This window comes from Saimiri boliviensis, chromosome 13 (genome assembly GCF_048565385.1).
Source record: "Saimiri boliviensis isolate mSaiBol1 chromosome 13, mSaiBol1.pri, whole genome shotgun sequence".
Classification (NCBI taxonomy): Eukaryota; Metazoa; Chordata; class Mammalia; order Primates; family Cebidae; genus Saimiri; species Saimiri boliviensis.
The window spans coordinates 91,177,348-91,196,190 of NC_133461.1; the positions used below are offsets into that span (position 1 = coordinate 91,177,348).

An 18,843-nucleotide genomic window follows, 5' to 3' on the forward strand; every position below is an offset into this window, starting at 1 on the left:
CAGTATTTCAACAAGGCAGAAAATTAACAAGGATATCCAGGACTTCATCAGACCAAGCAAATCTAATAGACATCTACAGAACTCTCCACCCCAAATCAACAGAATATAAATTCTTCTCAGCACCACATTGCACTTATTGTAAAATTGACCACATAATTGGAAGTAAAACACTCCTCGGCAAATGTAAAAGAACAGAAATAATAACAAATAGTCTCTCAGACCACAGTGAAATCAAATTAAAATCCAGGATTAAGAAACTCACTCAAAATCACACAACACATGGAAATTGAACAACTGGTTTCTGAATGACTACTGGATAAATAACGAAATGAAGGCAGAAATAAAGATGTTCTTTGAAACTAATGAAAACAGTGAGTACTCTGGGACACTTTTAAGGAAGTGTGTAGAGGAAAATTTATAGCATGAAATGCCCTCAAGGAAAAGCAGAGAAGATCTAAAATTGACATGCTAATGTCACAATTAAAAAGCTAGAGGAGCAAGAACAAACAAATTGAAAAGCTAGCAAAAGACAAGAAATGACAAAGATCAAACAGCATTGAAGACAACAGAGACACAGCAAAACCCTTCAAAAAAATCAGTAAATCCAGGAGCTCGTTTTTTGAAAGGATCAACAAAACAGACCATTAGCCAAACTAATAAAGAAGGAAAGAGAGAAGAATCAAAGAGATGCAATAAAATATGACAAAGGGGATATCACCACCAACCCCACAGAAATACAAACTGCCATTAGAGAATACTATAAACACCTCTATGCAAATAAATCAAAAAATCTAGAAGAAATGGATAAATTCCTGACACATACACCCTCCCAAGACTAAACCCGGAAGAAGTAGAATCCCTAAAGAGACCAAATCAAAAAATTTGAAATTAAGGCAGCAATTAATAGGCTACCAACCAAAAAAGGTACAAGACCAGATAGTTTCACAGCCGAATTCTACCAGAGGTACAAAAAAGAACTGGTACCATTTCTTCTAAAGTAATTCCAAACAATAGAAAAAGATGAAATCCTCTCTAACTTATCAGACCCAAATCATGCTGATAACAAAACCTGACAGACACACAACTAAAAAAAAAAATTTCAGGCCAATATTCCTGATGAACATTGATGTGAATATCCTCAATAAAATCCCGGCAAACCAAATCCAACAGCACATCAAAATGCTTATCCATCACGACCAAGTTGTCTTCATCCTTGGGATGCAAGGCTGGTTCAACATATGCAAATCAATAAATGTTATCTATCACATAAACAGAATCAAAGACAGAAACCACATGATTATCTCAATAGATGCAGAGAAGGCCTTCATCAAAATTCAACATCCCTTTATACTAAAAATGCTCAATAAACTAGGTACTGATGGAATGTATCTCAAAATAATAGGAGCTACTTATGACAAACTCATAGCCAGTATCACACTGAATGGGCAAAAACTGGAAGCATTCCCTTTGAAAACTGGCACAAAACAAGGATGCCTTCTCTCACCACTCCTATTCAACACTGTACTGGAAGTTCTGGCCTGGGCAATCTACCAAGAAAAAAAAATAAAAGGTATTCAATTTGGAAAAGAGGAATTCAAACTGTCACTATTTGCAGATGACATGACTGTATATTTAGAAGATCTCATCATTTCAGCTCAAAATCTCCTTAAACTGATAACTTCAGCTAAGTTTACGATACAAAATCAATGTGCAGAAATCACAAGGATTCCTGTACACCAATAACAAACAAACAGAGAGCCAAATCATGAGTGGACTACCATTCACAATTGCTATGAAGAAAATAAACTAACTAGGAATACAACTAACAAGGGATGTGAAGGACCTCTTCAAAAATAACTACAAACCACTGCTCAAGGAAATAAGCAAGGATACAAACAGATGGAAAAACATTCCACGTTCATGGTTAGGGAAAATCAGTATCATGAAAATGGCCATACTGCCCAAAGTAATTTATAGATTCAACACTATCCGTATCAAGCTACCATTGACTTTCGTCACAGAATTGGAAAAAAAAAAATGTTACATATGGAAACAAAAAAGAGCCTACATAGCCAAGACAATCCTAAGCAAAACAAACAAACAAACAAACAAAAACCACACAAAGCTGGAGGCATCACACTACCTGGCTGCAAACTATACTACAAGGCTATAGTAATCAAAACAATATGATAATGGTACCAAAACAGAGATATAGACAAATCGAACAAAACAGAGGCCTCAGAAGTAATGCCACACATCTACAACCATCTGATCTTTGACAAAGCTGACAAAAACAAGCAATGGGGAAAGGATTATTTATTTAATAAATGGCACTGGGAAAACTGGCTAGCCATATGTAGAAAGCTGAATCTGGATCCATTCCTTACAACTTACACAAAAATTAACTCAAGATGGGTTAAAGATTTTAATGTAAGATCTAAAACCATAAAAATCATAGAAGAAAACCTAGGCAATACCATACAGGACATAGGTATGGGCAAGGACTTCATGACTTAAAACACCAAAAGCAATGGCAGCAGAAGCCAACATAGACAAATGGGATCTAATTAAACTAAAGAGCAGCACAGTAAAAGAAATGATCATCAGAGTGAACAGGCAACCTACAGAATGGGAGAAAATTTTTGCTAACTACCCATCTGACAGAGGGCTAATATTCAGAATCTACAAAGAACTTAAACAAATGTACAAGAAAAAAACAACCCCATCAAAGAGTGGGCAAATGATATGAACAGACACTTCTCAAAAAAGAGACATTTATGCAGCCAAGAAACATATGAAAAAAAAGCTCATCATCCCTGGTCATTAGAGAAATGCAAATCAAAACGACAATGAGATACCATTTCATGCCAGTTAGAATGGCAATCATTAAACAGTCAAGAGAAAACAGATACTGGAGAGGATATGGAGAAACAGGAACACTTTTACATTGCTGGTGGGAGTGTAAATTATCCAACCATTGTGGAAGACTTTGTGGCAATTCCTCAAGGATCTAGAACTAAAAATAGCATTTGACCCAGCAATACCATTACTGGGTATATACCCAAAGAATTATTAATCATTCTATTATAAAGACACATGCACACATATGTTTATTGTGGCACTGTTAACAATAGCACAGACTTGGAACCAACCTACATGCCCATCAATGATAGACTGGATAAAGAAAATGTGGCACATATACACCATGGAATACTGTGCAGCCATAAAAAAGGATGAGTTCATGTCCTTTGCAGGGACAGGGATGAAGCTGGTAACCATCATTCTCAACAAACTAACGAAAGAACAGAAAACCAAAGACTGCATGTTCTCACTCATAAGTGAGAGTTTAACAGCGAGAATACATGGACATGACAGGGGCACATCACATACTGGAGCCTACTGGGGGGTGAGGAGATTGGGGAGGGATAGTATTTAGGATATATATCTAGTGCAGATGACGGGGTGATGGACCTGCACATTCTGCACATGCACCCTAGAACTTAAGTTAAAAAAAAAGAAAGAAATCACTTATAGAGGCAAAAATCCTCAATAAAATACTAGCAAACATATCCAGCAATGAATAAAAAGTATTATATTCTATGACCAAACAGATTCATTTCAAGAATCACAGATTAGTTGAATATATGAAAATCAATTATTGGAATACAGCTTATTAGCGAAGTAAAGGAAAAATCCTCACACCATCACCTTAATAGACAGCGAAAAATTACTTGATAAAATATGCCCTTCCAAAACACTCAATGAACCCTTCAAAACACTCCATTCAGAATAGAAAATTATTAAATCTGGTAAGGGTTTAGTTATCTAAACCAGATTCTTTAATTTGATTAAGAATTCTTAAATTCTGAATTCTGATAACCCTATCAGATTCTGAAATTTGATAAGGGCATCTGTGAAAAACTCACAGCTAACATCATAACTATTTTTAGTTGCAAGACACTATTTTCTACTTTAGGTGAGGAATAAAACAAAAATGTCCTTTCTCACCACATATATTTAACATTGTATTGAAAGCTGTAGCTAGGACAATTAAGCAAAATAAATAAATAAAAGTCACCATTATTGAAAAGAAAGAAATAAAACTATCTCTATTCAAAGATGAAATAAATTTGTGAAAAGAAAATTTTAAAGAAACAGGAAAACAAACAAACAAACCAGAATTAATAAAAGAAGTCAGCCAGGTCCCTGGATATAAGATTGTGATAGCCTAACAGACTCCATCTTAGATATAAGCCTAACAGTCTCCATCTTAGCCTCTCCCTCCCCGCCATTTCTCCTTCAGGTGCACAGCTGGGTCACGCTGTACCCAGTACCTTGTAACCCTTGTAACTACATCCTGCTTGGTGAGTCTACCTGCTATTGTGAATACCCTACCTCCCTCGGTGACTGATTGTATGGGAAGTCCTCCCTACTACCCCTATTGGTAGCCAACAATCCTGGGAACTTCCTGGCCCCTGATTACCAGCTTCCTTATCTAACTTGCTTGTTCTGCTTCTGTAAAATTCGACTTTGCCACCTCCTTTCTGTAAGCAAGATATAAAAAGGAATCAAGCCTCTTCTTAGGGTGGAGAGAATTTTGAGCGTTAGCCATCTCTTGGTTGCCAGCAATAAAGGACTCTCAACTGGAACTCAGAGTGTGGTGTTTTCCTTCTAACTTGCTCAGGCATAACAAGATCAATATGTAAAAATTAATTATATTTCCATACACATGAAACAAGCATTATAAAATAAATTAAGAAAAAAATCCTTATATAAAACCATCAAAAAGTTATTAAAAATAAGTGAATAAAAGGATTGCAAGATTCATACACTAAAACTCCAAAGTTTCATTGAAAGAACTTAAAGTATATTTAAATAAACAAAAGACATTTTATATATTTATGGACTGGAAGATTTAATATTATTAAGAAGTCAATACTTTTTCTAAATTGGTACAGAGATGCAATGCAATGTCTGCCAAAATTTCAGCTTTTGCAGAGATTGATAAGCTCATCTTAAAATTCATATGAAAATTCAAAGGAGTCCAATCTTCATAAAGAACAAAGCTGATGGGCTATACTTGTAGGCTTCAAAATTTTCTATAAAGCTATATTAATTTTAAAAATCCATCAAAATGTGGTTATACTCACAAAAGGTAAATTTATAGATCAACAGAATAGAATTAAGAGTTCAGAAACAAACTTCCTCCCTCCCTCCCTCCACTCGTAAGTGGGAATTGAATAGTCCTTCCCTAATTTGGTCCAGCATCTGTTGTTTCCAGATTTTTTAATGATCACCATTCCAACTGGCGTGAGATGATATCTTAGTGTGGTTTTGGGTGGGGAGGGAGGGGAGGGTGGGGAGGGATAACATGGGGAGAAATGCCAGATATAGTATGCACCTAAAGTAAAATAAATAAATTAAAAAAAAAAAGAAAAAAAAGAATTTCAAAGAGAAAGACTGAGGCGTATGGCAATGCCTATCAAACTATGAAGCCAAAGATTATTTCCTGGCTCTAAATGTTTTAAATTATTTATAAGAATAAATAACATCAAATTAAATAAGCCTTTGACTCAATAATCTAGAAAAAGAACAAAAAATATTTCTAAATATTTCTAAATATTTCTAAATATTTCTAAATATTTCTAAAATATTTCTAAATATAGCAAGATGCTGGAAGTAAAAAGAGAAGCTAGATATACTTAGAAAAATATCATATTATTTTTCTAGACTTTGCTGTTCTGCTTTTTTTTCTTGAGACAGTATTGCTCTGTCACCCAGGCTGAAGTGCAGTGGTGCGATCATGGCTCATGCGATCATGGCAGCCTCGACCTCACAGGCTCAAACAAACCTCCCACCTCAGCCACCCTGAGTAGCTGAAACTACAGGCATGTACCCACACTCCCAGCCCTGGCTATTTCTTTCTTTTTTTTTTTAAATAGAGATGATTACCCAGTCATATTGCCCAGTCTGGTCTTGAACTCCTGACCTCAAGTAATCCTCCCACCTTGGCCTCCCAAAGTTTTGGGATTATAGGCCTTGACCTTCATCTTGATTTCAACATTAAAGCTAAAAAAAAAAAAAAAAAAATTCTCCTGTGATAAATGGGAAACTTAGCAATCTTTCCCTTTTTCATTCCTCCTCAATTTCTCAGTTTTTATTTAAATAATCTGTTTTAAGATTCAGTTTATTATTTACATTCACATTCTTTCTCTTTCGATTATTCTTGACACTTGCATTCAGTTCAATAAGCTATTATTGATAATGTTACTATTTAAATTGTAGTTTTTAGTGTGATTTAGTTCTTAAACTATTTCCTACTTTATATTCCCTACTTTCAATATATTTCATACTTTCAATATCATTGATAGTGATACACATTAAATTTTAAAATTTCTTTTCCAGAAGAATAAGTGAATAGTATGTTTTTAAATCCTTGCAAGCCTAATAATGCCATTTTGTCCCCCTAATATTTTGACTGGCTGTTTCTGGCTGTATGAATTCAAACTGAAAATTGATTCATCATTGGGCAGATATACTACATAGGAAACACATGTTATATATCAATTTTGTTTTTCTTGGATACAACCGCTTAAGGGGTTTATGTTGAATTATTTCACATGCATATGTGTTATAATACAACATATGGTATGCATGTGAAATAAACATGTGTTTTATAATACATGATATATATGTGAAATAAACATAAATCCCTTAAGCCTTATGTCTATCAATGTATTTAACATAAATGTATTTAGCATAAAATACCATTTGATATATGCTGACATTAGTGAATTCAATTCCTTAAGAAGGAAGTATTTACGCTTTATATAAGAGAAAATAAATGTTTATATTTATTAACAGAACATTGGTTTGCATAATATAGGTTATGACATGCCTAGTTTAAAATTTTTATCAGCTAATAAAAGGAAGATAATATTGAAAAAATAAAATTACCATTTGATCATGCATTCAATCATTACCTGTTTATTATACAACCTAGGTGCCTAGAACTGCTTAAAACACTAGAAGTATCATTCTTTCAATTATTGATATTCCTAAGATATGCCACTACCAATGCAACTGATCTTTCAGAAAAGAAAAAAAAATCAGAGTGTAATGGTACCACAATTCACTCTAAGCTGTCTATTTTGGGGTCATCTCTTAATGCATATGTGCAACATCTGACTGACTGTATGTTCACAATATTTTCATCCAGCACAATTTTTATTGAAGTGACTACAACTTTAGTTCAAATTCACAAAAAATTAAGTAGCAACTTCCTTTACTGGTTTACTTGTTTTCAGATCCTTTGCTAACTATTTAAATAATTACCAGCCTTATTGTTATGCAATAAACCAAACAGATATTGTATTAGGTTCTACAGCATGTAAGACTAAGAAGACCATTGCTGTTTACAGAGAGCTTACAATCAAGATGAAGAAGACAGTTATTTACACACAAATAATTATAATTAAAGGTATGACTTTTAGTAATCATAAAAGAAAAAAGTGTGTCAAAGTATTAAAAAGACAAAAAGAATTTTGTAATGTTCTACTATAACACTTCAATGGCCTTCCATAGGAAGAAATTACAACCACTTAGCTGACATTAAATTTCTTTCATGCATGTTCCTAACTTACCATCCCGATCTCTCTCCAGTTTCCTAGATTAATTATGTACTCTACTGTACTAGAGCCGGTCTTTTATTCAACCCTAAGTACATTTTGTTCTTTTCTGTCTTTATGCTTTTGCCCCTCTTAAACTGTTTCCCTCAAAGGACTAGTAAAAATCTTATTTCTTGCTCTAATTCTCTCCATTTGCCTCTGAGAAATGCTAGCAAAGCATATTTCTTTCATAGTAAAACAGAATGATTAAATTTTGGCCTCTATTTTGTGGTTATGTATGCACACACATACAGAAATACATTCTCACACATGTGTAGTGTTTCCTATTTATTAGCATTTAGGGTAGTGCTTTACAGAGAACAGGTAAAAGTACTTCATAAAGTTTAATTTCTTGATTGGCATATGTTTTCTTTGACAAGTTTTTCTGGATTTGCCTGATAAACTTATTTTAAAAAATAAATATATTGCTATGTGCTTTCATCTTTCTTTCATTGTTACTCACAGCTTATGATCCCAACCTGGCTGTGATCAGAGTGTCTTCAGGAGCTCCATCAACTTTGAAATTGATTTTCAAAATTTCCTGCTTATGAATATCCATTTATCCCTTGGATAATTTATTTAAAAGTTCACCCATACCCAACGACTACTGTGCATTTCTACCTTTATGATAAATAAATCGCTAACACATGCATGTGTCTGTTTCTAATCACTGTTAAATTGGTCTGATTGTTTATCCTTCCTACAATCTGACATTGATTTCTGTAACTTTATTGTGTTTTTAAATGCAGTAGAACAAATTGTGACATTTTCTATTCTTTTTAAGGTGCGTCTTAGTTTTTGTTGCCATTTGCCTTTCCATATATATTTTAGATTCCTTTTGTCATTTTTCATAAAAATTCTATTAGAAATTTGTTTAGAAGTAAAATAAATGTATTTTGGGGAGAACAAGTATCATTAAACACTGTACTTCTAATGCATAAGTATGACTCTTCCTCTGAGTCTTCTTCAAATTCCCTCAGTGTTTTACAGTTTTTGCAAAGATGTATGGCACATCTTTCTATTTATTGATATTTGAAATATCTCATACTATTTTAAATGGTCTCTCTTTAAAGTTTATTTTTTGTTTCTAGTTACTTAAAAATCCAGTTAATTTTTGTGTATCAACCTTATATCCAACTTCTTCATGAAACTCTTCTAATAGTTCATCTGTAGATTTTCTACATACACATTAATACAATCTACATATACAGACAGCTTCATTCCTTTCTTTCTAAGCTTTATGCTTTTAGTGCCTCTCTTTTTCTTACTTTACTGAGTAGAACTGCCAGTATAATGTTGAACAAAATTGACTGGAATGACCACCTCTGTTTCACTTCCAATGTAAAAGGAAATACTTTAGACTTTCACCATTAAAATGCAGTGTTTGTCAACTGTTATCAGAATAAGAAAATTTAAACTCGGTATTGAATGACTAGGCTCTAGCCTGCAGAACTAGAGTATAGGATTTTAAAAAGTTAATCACAGAATGCAGAAGATTCAGAATGTGAATTAAGGCCAAGATTGTTATGAAAAACCCTTGCTAGGTAGTGGCAGAGGCTTTACAGGAAAGACCTTACACGTAAAAATGACTCAAAGGGTTTACTTCTTGTCTCCTACTATAGATGAATTGAGAGGTGGAGGTGAGAAAAACAATAGAAGTCCTGTATTTGCAGATCGGTGGATGTAAGACAATTTTGCCTCACTTTCCTCACAACTTCCATGGTGCCCTCAACCTACAGCATCACTCAAGTTTTCCAGTGGAGCTCCCATAGAGAGAAGCCATGGGATAACCTCTTTTTTCCAAATGGGGCTCCCCAGATTCAGGGTGGGAAAAGCTGCAGTAAAGGTGATGGCCTCCTTGAAGGGGGTGGAGACAATGGCTAAGAATTAAGAGTCAATGTTTCACCCAGATAATGATAGCAGTATGGAGCTACGGGCCCTAAAACAGAGTCAAAGGAGAAGACCACTGACAGCCAGAGCTAGAGGTATGGTATTGCTGAGTTATAGGGTCACAGAAGCATTAAGAGAAAAGGGGCTGAGCTGCTTGAAAGCAATCACCATAATTCCCAAGAGACAATAATGACCCACATTAGGAGTGGAAGACAAGAAGAAACAAGACATCGGGATGGCAGCTAGAGGAAAGCAGGAGAACCACATGTCCTGTTTCCCTCTCGTGTGTTACATAAACTTCTGCTTTGTACCCAGATGCTGCCCTGGAGAGAGGTGCAAGAGTGGGCTGGAAGAATACAGAAGCACCTCTGGTTAGGAACTCAGCCTCAGAAAAAATATTTAGGGCCAACAACATAAAGGACAAAAAACTGTGTTTTCCCTAATGGTTTGCACAAGTGGAGCTAACTGCCAAAGCCTGTGTTAAATTATCTTTGCTGACCTATACTTCTGTATAATGTCATCCACCCTATTAAAAGTACTCTCATAAAAGTTCTAAGAAATTAATCTTCCCCCCACCCTCCCTTTTTTGAGATGGAGAGTTGCTCTGTTGCCCAGGCTGGAGTGCAATGGCACTATCTCGGCTAATTGCAGCCTCTACCTCCCAGGTTCAAGCAATTCTCCTGCCTCAGCCTCACGAGAAGCCGGCATTACAGGTGCCCTCACCCCCATACCACACCCGGCTAGTTTTTGTGGTTTTAGTAGAGACGAGGTTTCACCATGTTGGCCAGACTGGTCTCAAACTCCTGACCTCAGGTGATCCCTCCTCCCCAGCCTCCCAAAGTGCTGGGATTTCAGATGTAAGCCACTGCACCCGGTCAGAAATTCATCATTGTTTCTGTTGAGAGGCGGTTTTTATGGACATCGTCATTTTGTTATTACAATCTCTAATGTTCCCATTATGAGACCCCTTAGGAAAAATTGCCGTCTTATTTTAAAACAAAAAGCAACTTTTGAAAAATTTTTCTTTTTTTTTTACTGCCATTTTGAATTCTGTAAGTGACAGTCGGGCACTCTTTTGAGAAGTGATCCAAGCTTGCTTTCCTGCTTGGCAGAGCGGTAAGAGGAGGAAAAAAATACCACTGTAGATGGGGTAAAAAGAAATCAGCTGATGGCAGCTAGAGGAAAGCAGGAGAACCCCATGTCCTGTTTCCCTCTCGTGTGTTACATAAACTTCTGCTTTGTACCCAGATGCTGCTGGAGAGAGGTGGAAGAGTGGGGCTGGAAGAATACAGAAGCACCTCTGGTTAGGAACTCAGCCTTAGAAAAAATATTTAGGGACCACAACATCAAGGACAAAAAAACCGTGTTTTCCCCAATAGTTTGGACAAGCCTTTGTTAAAGGCTGAGCGTGATCTAGCTTGAGAGTTTAGAATCCCGAGAAGCCCCAGCCCAAAAAAATAAGGCTCACCTGTCAACTCCTTCCCAGGGTTCCTCATCAAGTGCTCGTGTGCGGAGGGTCGGAGGTAATACCGGAAAACTGAGAGAAAACTGTCCCAGGCGTGAGTCACAGGTCGCCACAGCTGGAGGAAGAGCTGGAACACCAAGAGGGTCCCCTCTGAATCACTTTGGGCCCTCGGAAGGCTGAGAGTGGAGCAGAGCTGGGGAGAACCCCCTCAGGCCGTGCTGCGCCTAGAGACTGGGAAACGGAAGTGAGAGCTGAAAGAGAGCCTCCTATATCCGGGACTTGCCCAAGGCTGAGGGAAAAGTGGAACTGAGGAGAGATCCCTGGCCAATCAGATTGCAAGCCCTGGGAGAGAGGCGTTTCTGATCCCACCCACCTACCATCAGCAACCAATCAGACTCTGAATCTAATTAAAGCAATGACGGGGCCCACTCCTAGTTCAATGACCACACCCTTCTTCCTCCCCTCCCTCAGCAGCTTCACAGAAGGTGAGGGCCTTTTTCTGAGCGTTTTGACTTCAGTTTCTAGTATTTTATACACAGTGTCTGACATACCAGAAAATATTTTGAGAAACCATTAAGCAGCAATAAAATTATGCCCATCATTGAGAGGGTCTGTAAAATCAGACCTGTGATGACTCAAATGGAACTGTCAGACAGGGGCTTTAAAAATGAAAAATAGATTAAATAAAGAGGTGGAAAGTGTGCATGAACAGATGGGCAGTTCTGGCAAAGATCAAATTTATTTTTCAAAAAGCCAAAAGGAAATACTACAAATAAAAAATGTAATGTCAGAGCAAAGAGGGAGGAAGGGAGGATGAGAGAGAGAGACAGAGAGAGAGAGAGAGAGAACATAGCCAAGGAAACAATTATCATGCTAAAAGCATTGAGGATCATTCCTTATTAGCATCAAATATTCAGTCAATATTCGAATGTCCAATCATTTTTTTAAAACAGGTTGTTAAAATAAGTTTTATTAAGTATATTGAAATTGCTTGGTTTGGCTTTTAAGGTAGTTTTATACTTTTCCCTTCATTTTTTCCCCCCGTCTTGAAATTTACAAGCTGAAGAAGCTGGGCCAGTGTCCCCCACAGCCTGGGTTTTGCTCATTCATCTCTGTGCTATCATTTAACACGTGCCTCTGTGCTTTGTATTTCCTGTAACCCGGCAGTTACATCTAGATACTTGGTCAGATTCAATTTACTTTTTTGAAGCTAGTGCTTTATAGGCAGTGATGTGTACTTCCTTTGTGATTCTTCGAATGTTTTTTCTCTGGGAGAATATTTTGCATTTCTTTATTAGCTCATGTGCATATGTCCCTAGCAAAATAAATTGAAAAGTTACCTATTTGAGTCCATCAATTTCCATTTGTGGGTGTTTAAATTTGCTTTTAAAATTTTCATGCTAGATAATGTTTTGATTTATTTTTTCTCTGAATTAGTAAGTTTGACGGCTGTTTCACTACGTTAATTTCTGTTTAACTTTTCTTTTGGAATTACTGCTCCATTCTCTTTTACATTTACCATTGCATTTGACAGAGAAATGATCAATTAATCACCTTCATAAGCGTACCTCCTTTAGAGCGAACAGTCACTTTGGGCTGCACTGTCTTGAAGTTCAGTGACTCTGTTGAGGGTGGATGGAAGCTTCAGGATGTGACCCTCTGCCGTCCTGCTTCCATTGAGGCAGCTCTGGTTTCACTATGAGCCTGGAGAGCAGAGCCCTCCTTCCCTCGCTCAAGCTGGAAACAGGGGGTGCCTTGGAAATCCCTTGCAGACAAGAACAGACCCCAAGATGGCAGTGGGACTAGAAAATGGCATTCCTCTTCTTTAGTCTCAGAAGAAAAAAAACAAAACCCAGAAAAATTATTTTCAGCTGTGAAAAAAAAAAATTGTTCATAAGTATCCCTGCTGCATTGAATACAGACTTCAGGTAAAATTGTGATCCTCAGTTTTGGCAGTGAAAGATACTTTGATTAATCTTCATATGCACCTGAGCACTAGAAACTATATATATATAGTAATATATAGCATAGATGGCAACTCTTTTCCAGCAGACTTGCATTTAGATAAGACTGCAAATTTCTTATCTAGTAAGATTAGCAGAGGAGAGGGAGGGAGATAAAACAGCAACCTATTTACAGTGATTCTCGCTTTTGATAAAGCCTCAGAATAATTTATCTGACTCAATGGTGTTAATACTAAGTCTTCACTAAGTTGCACTTGCTGGCCATCCAGTGCATTCAGGCTTTGCGGCACTTCCAGATCCTCAGTCCTGTACAACTTAGGTGCAAATCCTCCTGTTCTACAGGGCAATAACCTTTTTAAATTCCTTCTGAAGCCTCGTATACATCAAGGCTTTTTGGCTGTCATTTCTACTTGCTTAGAATAAAAATCTCAGAATGCCGATTAAAAAGGATGTACACAAAGGTGAAACCGGGGAAAGTAAAGTAGTATAAACATCAAGCAAGTTGAATTTTTGATGATTGCTTTATCTATTTCTCACTAGAAATTCTATGTATGCTGTATGTATAACATGCAGATATATTTATAATATATAATAAAACGTATTGAACTAAACTTAATGATTTCTTCAGAGATACCTTTTTAAAAGCTACTCTGTTTCACCAACAGCTTATTTTATTTATATCACCTGTGTATACATTCAGAATGAGAATGGCTCTCAGTGTAGGTTCTCAAGTTAGACTTTCAGAATCAGAATCTGGCTCTACCACATTAACCGTATGAATTTGAGAAGCCATTAAATCATGTGCAGATTTCCTCCTCCAAAAATAAAGATGATATGAAATACGCATACTTTCTAAGGTTGAGAAAATCAAATTGGTATAAATGAGTGTATTTACTATCACCCTCATTTTAGGATAAGGGAGTACCCACAGAGGTTTAATAGGGGCCCAAGTGTATAATTTATATCATTCAAAATTAGCTGCAAAATTATGTATAAATTGAATGATCTAGGATGAACTAGAACATGCAACCAGCTGTGTAGAATCCCATTTTGATAGATAAAATGTAATACATTGGAATTCCAAACCGCATTTTTGAATTATTACATAAATAGCATCGTGTAGTCTGACAGGGTCTTGGTTTCCCGTATTCGTAAAATGTTCTAATTTCCTTATATAGAAAGAAGTTGTGAATATTAAATGTTATAGTTTATAAAGTTCCAGTGATAGAGGAGGTACTTAATTAGTACTTCTTCCTCATCTCCTTTTCTAATTGTTAATGAATTGGCAATACAAAAACATTTTTAAACATTTTTAATTTTATTTATTTTATTTGTTTGGAGATGGAGTCTCGCTCTGTCACCCAGGCTGGAGTGCAATGGCATGATCTTGGCTCACTGCAACTTCCGCCTCCTGGGTTTAAGCAATCTCTGTCTCAGCCTCCTGAGTAGCTGGGACTACAGGCACCCGCCAACATACCCAACTAATTTTTGTATTTTTAGTAGAGATGATATTTTATCATGTTGGTCAGGCTGGTCTTGAGCTCTTGACCTTGTGATTCACCCACCTTGGCCTCCCAGAGTACTGGGATGACAGGCGTAAGCCACTGTGCTGGGTCGAATAAGTTCTTTAGTAGTGATTTCTGAGAATTTGGTGCACCCATCACCCAAGTAGTGGACACTACAGTGTACACTAGGTGTAGTCTTTTATTCCTTGCCACCTGCCGGTCTTTCCCCAAAGTCCAATGTTATCATTCCTACGTCTTTGCCTCCTCAGAGCTTAACTCCCACATGAGAACATATGATGCAAAAACATTTTTGTCATAAAAATGTTCACTATAACATAGCTGCAATCGCAAAACTTTAAAAACCGAAGCTAGCAGCATTGACTAGGCACCTCGAAATTCTAATCTTGCCTTCAGTTTTGTATGTGTATTTAATTTTTACAAGGAAAACTGGAGATTATATTGCTTGGATGGTGAATAAGAAGTGTCTTTTCCTTCTATGAAACATGCTGTGTCTTTCCTTATCCACAATGTTGCCTGACTAAAACCGTGGCTTTTCTGCTACTGGAATCTTGATTTTTTTTCTTCTTTCAAGTGAATTTTTCCTATGATTGTAACAGTTCCTTTCCATAAAGATGTCCTATCTCCTCAGCCATTTGCCTTGTTATGGAGCTCCAAATTTAAGAGAAGCACTTTAGCCATTTTTGAATTTTTACATTTTTAAAGTAAAGGGAACTGAATGCATATTATTACTGGTTTTTAAATAGTCTGAAAGAACTATTACAACCTAAAACAAGTTTAAAATGACTCTGACTAAAACTCGTAGTTTATACATTTATTCTTTCTTTAAAAATGTGATTCTCTAAAAGAAATTAAATAAATCTAAATTTCGCATGAAATTATCATTTCAAAATGCCAAATAGAAATGATTTGCTTAGAATCTTTAGTAAACATGACAACTGCAGACTTGTTCTACTCCATTGGAAGAGCATTACATTTTATGAACATTGACTTAAATGCATTAATATACAGGGACCATAACCTCTGTTTTAAAATTAGTGTATTTTAAGGTGTCAAATAGGCTCATTTTTGTAATCCCAGCATCTTAGGAGGCCAAAGCAGAAGATTGCTTGATCTCAAGAGTTCAAGATCAGCCTGGGCAACATAGGGAGACCTAGTGTCTATAAAGAGAAAATATTAGCTGGGCATGGTCTAGTGCACCTGTAGTCCCAGCAACTTAGGAGGATGAGGGAAGAGGATCGCTTGATCTCAGGAGTTTGAGGTTACAGGAAGCTGTACTCATTCCACTGCACTCCAGCCTGAATGACAGAGCAAGATCCTTTCTCCAAAAAAAAAAAAAAAAAAAAAAAAAAAAAAAAAAAAAAAAAAAAAAGTTGCTGGTGAGAGTTGGATGAAATACTTTTTTCCACCATTGTAATAAAAGCTGGTAGAATATTTATAAATTTTTAAAAAAAGAAAAAAATCTTTTTTATTCCAGTCTTTATAGGTGAAAAAGTTGTCATACTTACGCATACTTACATATACAAATCTATTTAGGAAAAAATAAAATATGACAAACTTTATCATCAAACTGATTTGAAAAGAGTTTCTCAAAACATTCTGGTATGCTACATAATGCTTATGTAGGAAAGCTAGGGTGCCAGATGTTTATGTCTTCCATCCTCATTCTCATTAAAGCTTCCATGGTTTCTTTTTATTATTATTATTATTATTTTACCACAAACTTTAATTGCAGCCAATTTACTAGGCTGTCTTAATTATAACATTTTAGATTAGGAAAGGACTTTTGAAATCATCTAGTATTTGACAAACGAAAATGATCATCTGAATCACCTAGGATGCTTTAAAAACAAACAAAAAACCAACAGCTTTCCCATTCCTGGAGATTCCGGTACTGCAGGTGATGGTAAAAACCAAGAATCTGTCATTTAAAAAATGTCCTATGATGATTCCAGGAGATAAGCCAGATTTGACAACTCTCTGTTGTAGAATTGAATCTTCTCTATAACATCTTTGCCAAATTGCTATTTGGCTGTGAATGAACACCTTGGGTCCTAAAGAACATTCTGTCTCCAAGCCATGATTTTTCTTTTTGGACATCTCTGTTGCAATATTTTTCATTATATTCGATGACATTACTTCTCTGTTGCTTCTACCTACTTCTCAGCTATCATTTGTGATAAAAACAAGGCTATTCTCCTTCCACCTGACTTCTCTGAATATTTGAAGATGACTTGGATATCTTCCTGAGTCTCTCCTGAGGTAAACAATCCAAATTCAAGTCTTTTGTCTTTCACCATTTTAAAATTTTGGTCTTATTGGTAGTTCTCCTTGGGACACCTTCCCATCTGTCTCTCTGATTTCAAGTGTATTTCTCCAGGTAGTATAAAGAGGTGTATTTTAAATGCAACAGTTCTTTGAAGCTTCTAAAGTTATATAGGTTTAAAATAGTCTTGCTAATTCATATTTTTCTTACTTTCAACTAAAATTATTGTTTTCCTGAATGTGCTAGTGCAACGTTATATCTTCTACATTTAATTAATGTGATGATTTATTTAAAAAATTCAAGTGTTAAGTTTTTGTATTCTTGTATAAATTACATGCTGTTGGATTTAACCTACTAGGGCAAATGTAAATGGTGTTACAGTTTGTATGTGGTTTGTTCCTGCCCAAACTTATGTTGGAATTTAATTGCATTTAATTGCCAATGTAGCAGTTAAGTGGTGGTACCTTTAAGAGGTGCTTAGGTCCTTAAGATGGATTTCTCAGAAGACTGTGTTAGTTCTCTGGGAATGGATTAGTTCCAATATCAGTAGGTTGTAATAAAATGAGGTTGCCTCTCCTCTTTTGTCTTTTTGCACATACCTGCTTCTCCTTCCTTCTGCTTTCTGCCATGAATTGAAACAGCACGAGGTCCTCACCAGATTGGCTGCCTCATCTTGGACTTCCCAGTGTGCATAACCATAGCTAAATAAGCCTATTTTCTTTATAAATTTATAAATTCCAGTATCAGGTATTCTGTGATAGCAACACAACATGAACCAAGACTAAAGGTGGTCTCAGACCTTGAACTTCAAATGTATTGCTGTTCTCCCTAGCTTCTTGTAATTCTCGAATTGATGAACCTATTCTATATGTCTTTACTTAATTGTAAAGATATGGGGCTGAGAACTAAGATTCTCACCTAAAAATGTCTATGCTATTTGACATTACTCCAAGGATCAGAACCCCATGAATGTAGTTATATAATATGCCTCGAAATGCTTCTGGACAAACCTATATTAATCTATCATGTTTCCAGAAAAATAAAGATAAACCTTATCAAAATCTTGCTGAAGTCCAGATACTTTCTTAATCTGGCAGACTGGTAAAACAAAGAGATGGGTTGAGTTGACATCAACTGTTCTTTAATTACTGTGCTTTCTTTTCCAGATCTTTCAATCCAGTTTTCTTTTCATATTGCATTCCAGATTTTAAATAGTTGTCAATGGTGATGTCTCAGGTTGGTAAAAACCACTTTTTCTATCTAGTTTATAAAATTGGACCAAAATTTGCTAATGTGCAGCCTCCTAGTGCTTATTTGCCAAGATTTCTCAAAAATTACTGACAGTAGTTCCATGCTCTCATTTGTAAGTCATTTGTAACAACAGCTACTTTTCCAAATTCCTCTAGGTAGTTTTTAACTTACTCTGTGGCAAGGAGAGGAAAAAAATGAAGGTAGCAAGCTGTCATATTGGTGAGTAACTTATTATCCAAAGCTTTTAGGAAAATGAGCTCCCCACTTTTCATACAGTATACATCAAGGAGGTCAGGGAGAGGCAATAGGGAGCAATAAAGACCTTGCTTACTGGTACTAACTCTGACCATGCTTGCAGATTTATAACACTTGAGATGTTTCTGAAGGCATACGCTCAGTAAACTCCCTTTTATTTAGAATCCATTGTAATTTATTCCTGAGATCATATTTCGTCCACTGCATAAACCTCTCCCAAACCTTTTCCCTAAATTTCTAACACAGTGAACTGCAACATTCATCACTCAGGCCCACATTATTTAGTATTCACTGCTTTTCTCTTCTCTGCATGAGACAGAGTACCATTGCCAAAGCAACTTTGAGGAAGTTCTAAGAGGCATAGGCACAATCAGATGAACTCCAGCCAACTGAGTCTCATTTTCGTAAGCATAATCCCATCTGTTTGAACTTGTCTGTTTTCCTCAGGATCATCCCTAATTTATGAACTTAAAATATATCATTTCTATGAACTAAGTAGGATTCATTTTTATACTCAAATACAATAGAATGCCTTCTGATCCATATTATTTCGAGTCCTGGG

The 18,843-nt window shown here is 36.0% G+C and overlaps 1 long non-coding RNA gene across 1 annotated transcript in view; it reads right to left on the bottom strand.

Moving 5' to 3' along the window:
* LOC141580846 (uncharacterized) overlaps window positions 1–12,959 on the bottom strand; it is a 181,817-nt gene extending 168,858 nt beyond the window's left edge. The window contains exons 1-2 of the long non-coding RNA XR_012513226.1: window positions 12,591–12,959; window positions 11,026–11,253 (exon numbers count right to left, since the gene is read on the bottom strand). This is a non-coding gene — a long non-coding RNA (uncharacterized LOC141580846). The remainder of the gene's footprint in view (window positions 1–11,025; window positions 11,254–12,590) is intronic.
* Between the last annotated feature and the right edge of the window lie 5,884 nt (window positions 12,960–18,843).